Source organism: Antechinus flavipes, chromosome 1, assembly GCF_016432865.1.
Source record: "Antechinus flavipes isolate AdamAnt ecotype Samford, QLD, Australia chromosome 1, AdamAnt_v2, whole genome shotgun sequence".
In the NCBI taxonomy this organism is placed as follows: Eukaryota; Metazoa; Chordata; class Mammalia; order Dasyuromorphia; family Dasyuridae; genus Antechinus; species Antechinus flavipes.
The window spans coordinates 315,847,283-315,853,282 of NC_067398.1; the positions used below are offsets into that span (position 1 = coordinate 315,847,283).

Below are 6,000 nucleotides of genomic sequence, written 5' to 3' on the forward strand. Positions count from 1 at the left end.
TAAATGAAGAGAGAAAATGAGATGATAAAGACCTTGATAGAAGAATAACAGTCATCTATAGATGGATAAAGATGAATAGATAGATGGGTGAATACTGCTGTGGTTAATGCAAACATGTGTCAGATTGATCCCTAACCTCCAGAGACTTACAGTCAAGTTGGGAAAATTCATACATAGATTTTAAAATATTATAATATAGTGGATTCACTTTAGCAAAATGAAGTTGTCCACATCTCCCATTCAATTCTAGGAGTGCTTAAAAGGAGTTAGGGGCATATTTGTCTAATGTAATCAGCTTGTGTCTCCATCTAGGTATATTGCTCCTCCCCTCCTCTCCCCCACAGTGTTAACCACCAAAGATTGGTATTCTAATTGCATTTACAAGTACAAACATTTCTCCATCCCCAAACCCTGAGGAGATGCTCTCCCTTATTCTGCCTTAGTTCCTGGGAAGATTGAACTCAAATTCCTAAAGTAGTTTGTATATGGTATTTGTTCTACTAAGTTCACTTCTAAATACCACACAGAAAATATATAGAAAAATATAATTTAAAGTCCCACTTTAGACATACTGGCCGTGTAATTCTAGACAATCATTTAACTTTTCAATGCCAAAGTTACAAAATGATTGCTATCCATAGTGAGAGGAAATTTCCTCACTGGGAGATACTGATGTCAATTAAATCACAGATCCAAGCTAAACGGAAAAAAAGAATTGAAGGGGGAAATAGCACTGGATTCAGTGTTTCTACTGGACCTATATCCCAAACAGATCTTAAAGGAGGGAAAGAGACCCACATGTGCAAAAATGTTTGTGTTAGCCCTTTTTGTAGTGGCAAGAAAATGAGTGGAGGCCCATCAGCTGGAGAATGGCTAAGTTATGGTATATGAATGTTATGGAATATTACTGTTCTGTAAGAAATGATCAGTAGGATGATTTCAGAGAGGTCTGGAGAGACTTACAGGAACTTTTGCTAAGTGAAATGAGCAGAACCAGGAGATCATTGTACACGGCAACAACAAAACCATACAAAGAAAGATCAATTCTGATGGACATAGCCCTCCTCAACAATGAGATGATTCAAACCAGTTCAGATACGAAGAGAGCCATCTACACCCAGAGAGAGGATCGTGGGAACTGAGTGTGGATCATAACATTATCATTCTTTTTGTTGTTTGCTTGCATTTTGTTACCTTACTCATTCTCTTTCCTTTTTGATCTGATTTTTCTTATGTAGCAAGATAATTGTATAAATATGTTTACATATATTGGAATTAACATATATATTTTAACATGTCTAACATATATTGGATTGCTTGCCATCTAGGGAGAGGAGGTGGGAGGAAAAGAGGGAAAATTTGGAGCACAAGGCTATACAAAGGTCAGTGTTAAAAAAAAGAAAGAAAGAAAGAAAGAAATAGCACTGGATTACTAGAATACCTGGGATCAAGTCCCACTCCTACCATCAAGGAAGTATGTAACCTTTGGGTTACATTGTCTCTCTGGACATCAGTTTTCTCATCTTTAAAATGAGAGGTTGATTTTTAAAATATCCTCCAGTTTTACACCAACTCAAGTCATTAAAACCTAAGGACAAGGAAATCATCTTCTACATCTCTTCCAAAGCTTATAGCAAACAGAATTTAGGACTTGGAAAAGCCAATGATTCCAATTAAAAAATATTTTGGTTTTTTTTTGGTTTCTTGTTTGTTTTTGTGCTTTTTCATTCTCTAATTCCTTAAAGTCTAGCAAGGTTATAGATCAATTCCTACATGAACCAGCTTTCCTTTCAAAGAGGTTATAGGGTTTAGCAGAAATGCTGGCATTCAAGAGACCTGGGTCCTATTCCCAAATCTAAGTGTGGTGCACGGTTATCAAGTTACATCTCTTCCTTGGCCTTAATCTTTTTATTCAAAGAATGAGAGGGATGGACTCTATGACTTCAATTTTTCTTTTTTGGAAAAGACCTGTGATATCATTGGTCTGGCAAGATCCCAACACAGATTGGTCCTTACTCTCCAGTTTCCTATCTTGGAGACTGGGACACTGAGATGTTAAGTCACTTGACTAGCCAGTATGTCAGAGATAAGACTTGATCCCAAATCTGCCTCACTTGGAAACTGACTTACTCATATATCATGCTGTCTGTATGATAAAGATTCCAAAATCCAGCCGAATAAATTAAGAAAATGATAGTGGATAAAGAAATCAGAAAAGTGGAATCAACATGTAGCACCCTAAAAGATATATACAGGAGGCAGTTAGTAATTTTGGATAGAATTCAACAGAAATCAACATGGAAGACTATAAAGATTATTGGATTTGGATGGGAATCGAAGCTCTGCTATTTACCTGTGTTCCATCAATTCCTGATCCTGGTTTCCTCCTCTGTAAATGAGTGGAGGTTTAGGGGAAGAGGGACTAAATGGCTTCTCTGGGCCCCTCTAGCACCAATATGGGATTCATCCAAATAGAGGTGAACAGTGGAAAAAATTGAGAAGAGGCTAGAAAAAAAGGCCACAGTCACCCATCCCTAATGGAGGCTTGGACAGGATTGTTAATCTTATACTGATAGCTATAACTTGACCTGAATAGTAACACTTCTTTTATAGACAGCTTAGTGAGTGACACGGAGCCAAATGCTGGCTTCCTTCCTGATGCAGCACTCCAATTCTTGCCATGAGTGCATGTTCACAGAGTGCCACAAAGCAGAATTCAGAGCGAGCTAGCTAACTTTCTACTTTGTGCTGCCAAGGAAGATTTTGGGCTGTACACAGCAATCCAGCCCTTTAGGTTGCTACAGGAGAGTGACCTCAATCTCCCAGCCGGCTGTCAGTTAGGAAGGCTATGCTGACCCAGCACAATAATACATAATCTGGTGCATGACTTCCTGTGTTTGGAATTTCAGGACTGCTGAGGGTGGCCTATCATTTTCCTCATTTGCAACTGCCTGTCCTCCAGAAATAAAACAAATGGTCTTATCATCCCACTGTGGTGGAGGAAGGGGAAAGGTTCAAAGTGAAGGGGGGAGGTGAAAATGGGGAAGTAATAAGAGACTAGGACAGCAGACATTCCAAACACTCTGATTTTTGGTGCCATGCACTGTTAGGGTTTCTTACATAAAAATCATCAAAAAGCATTTATTAAAGCCCCTACTATGAGTCAGACACGGTACCTGGTGTTGAGGCGGGGAAGAAGACAGAGCCTGAAAACTACACAGCCTCTATCATTAAGGTGTTCACATTCTATTAGAGTTGGGGAACAACATATATATCTCTAAGTTAATTCAGAATATATATAAAATGATTTTGGGGAGGGCAAGGTGGGAGCAACAGTGGACAAGGAAATTCTCATTTTAATCTATGAAGGTACTTTGGCACTTATATTTTTCAAAGCCTCTTGAAAAATTCTACTTAAGTCCTGTCCAATTATCCCAAATATTTATTGATTGATTTACTGACAATCAAATCTCTGGATAATAGAGTCCAATTTAAGAGAAATGAAGTAAAGGAAATGAAAGTGTGTATATCATCTCTGAGTTTCTTGCTTTTAAAGGCTGACTTTACTTTCTCCTAAAAAAAAAAGAACAAACTTAATGCTACTTCATCAGCCTTAAGATTAAAAATTATAACCTATAGTTTCTTAATTTTAAAGGCTCTGCAGCATAATGAATAAAAGATAAGGTTTAAGATTGGGACAATCTAGCTTCCAATCCTGCCACTAACACTTTCTAACAGATCATTTAACCTCTATGTCCACTGCTATTACTTATGATTTATCTATTAAGTCACAAATGGATTGTAATCTATACTGGTTGAGAAAGTTCCCAAAGATGCAGGTTTCAGCTCCTTTTTCCCTTAGTAATCAATTTCCACGAGCTGGTATAGCAAAAATAATAATAATAATAATAATAATTAAAAGAAAGAAAAAAGAATTATCATTCAGTGCCCAACCTTCTGGTGATGACCCTCTTTGAACTTAGCTTGGCTACTCCTCAAATGACAGAAGCCATTCCCAATCTTGTACTTGATGCCTTTCCAAAGTAGCAGGACCGGCCATAGATTCTGTTCCCTTGGCAACATAACCTGCAAAAAATAAGAGTCACCTTCCTGCCCTGATAAGGTATCAGGTAGGGCTTTAGTAGAAAAGGGTATGTTATTTCAAAGCAGGAACAATGAAAGGAACTTTCATAGTGACATGGACAGAAGGCTGCATCCTTCTTGCTTAATGACTAAACTTAGTTACTAATACAATTCAGAACTGGACATGTTGATCCTCATCACAAATCACAGCTGTTATTGGAATAATTTCATTGCTGTTAAATGCCTAAATGATGTTACAATCACTTAAATATCTGGAGTACATGTATTAAAACCATAATTTATCTTCATTTTGCCTAAACACTTCTGTAAGAATTTAATTTAATTTCTTCCTATCTTAGTGTTCCAAGTCCATCATTACAATTAATTCCCATCTCTCAGTCAAGGGTACAGTCTCCTTGGTTATTCTTGCTAAGTAATGGAAAATATAAGTGGGTGTCCCTAACTCTAAAATTCACTGCAAAACTGTGAGTTTCTAAGCTTGTAGTGATTATATTCCATTGTTCTCAGGTGTTAAATCTGGAGATATTGATCCATTTAGATGTTATTTAAAAGCCAAATAATCTCACATGAGACTGTTAATGATAAAAAGCAATACAGTTTTACATTTCAAACATATTGCAGAAATGAAGGTTGACCAAACATGGGATGAGAAAGCAGGCAAAAACATATTTTTAAGGATTCAGCAATCTATGACAGACTCTTAAAACTCTGGCAGTGACCTAATCTTCCAACTACAGCCTGCAGGCCAGATTCAGCAGCTGAGGACATTTATCCCCCTCACCCAGGCCTATGAAGTTTCTTTATTTAAAGGCCCACAAAATAAAGTTTTTGTTTTTACATTTATACAGATAAAGTACTCCTTGGTCTGGAAACTCCTTCTATAACTCAGGTTGGCACCCTCTCTATAACTTGGAAAATTACCTAGAAAACCAAAAGCTTAAGTGATTTGTCTACAGGAATACAACTAGCATGTAACAGAAGCAAAAACTGAGCCCAGATCTTATTACTCTCTATTCACTACAACATACTGTCTCCCAAATGATATAGTAGAATATTATTTTGCAAAATTATGAAAAAGAACAAATGAGTTTTCTGGGACCCTCGTCTTCTCCTTTTGTCCTTTTCCCTTCCTTCTTTCTTCCTTCTCCTCCCCCCCATTCCATCTTAAACCTTCAGCACTATTTCCTTCCTCCTTTCTTTCACATCCTGCGCTAGGAAAAGATTACTCATTTTTACCTTAGAGAAAATGTAAGGGTAGTCATTTCTTCCCAGGAACATTTGCACTCTGAACCTTATCTCCAAGGCTTTTGGAAGGAAAGGCAGTGTACTCAATTAAAAGCATTTAGAGTTTATTTGAACAAATGATTGGGAGTTGTTTTGGAGAGAACAAGATATTCCCAGGCTCCTGAAATTGTACCCAAAATGCAACCCATTGGTCAGGCCAATCTTAACTCTTAGAACAAATTCTTGATAGAAAATTACTTTTTCTTGTCTAAGTTCACAAGTCCCCAGCCAGTTGTCTTTTCTACTTTCTTAATCTCTTCTCTTATCCTAATTCCCAGTTATTATCTCTGCTGTTCTGCATTTCTTGTTATCTTTTTCCTACTCCTCTTCCTGCTGTGATTAGACAACAGTTTCCACTATCAATTTCAATTCATTTGAAACATTTATTTAGGGCTACTAAAAAACATTCAATAGGAAGAAAAGAGACTAATCATTTTTAGGAAACTGCATTGCTTTCAACGATGCCAAGGGATTCACTGCCCTTCAAAGTCATCTTTTTAATGCTAACATTCTCCTAGTGGTATTCTACAGCTGTAAATCATGGAACACTATGATCTTGGTGGAATCTAAACTTCAAATGACCCAAAGATCAATGAAGAGATGCATGGTAGG

At 37.2% G+C, this 6,000-nt stretch overlaps 1 long non-coding RNA gene across 1 annotated transcript in view; it reads right to left on the reverse strand.

Annotated features, from left to right (window-relative positions):
* The window catches only part of LOC127541131 (uncharacterized), a 39,734-nt gene extending 34,298 nt beyond the window's left edge, over positions 1-5,436 (reverse strand). The window contains exons 1-2 of the long non-coding RNA XR_007948373.1: positions 5,341-5,436; positions 3,955-4,086 (exon numbers count right to left, since the gene is read on the reverse strand). This is a non-coding gene — a long non-coding RNA (uncharacterized LOC127541131). The remainder of the gene's footprint in view (positions 1-3,954; positions 4,087-5,340) is intronic.
* Between the last annotated feature and the right edge of the window lie 564 nt (positions 5,437-6,000).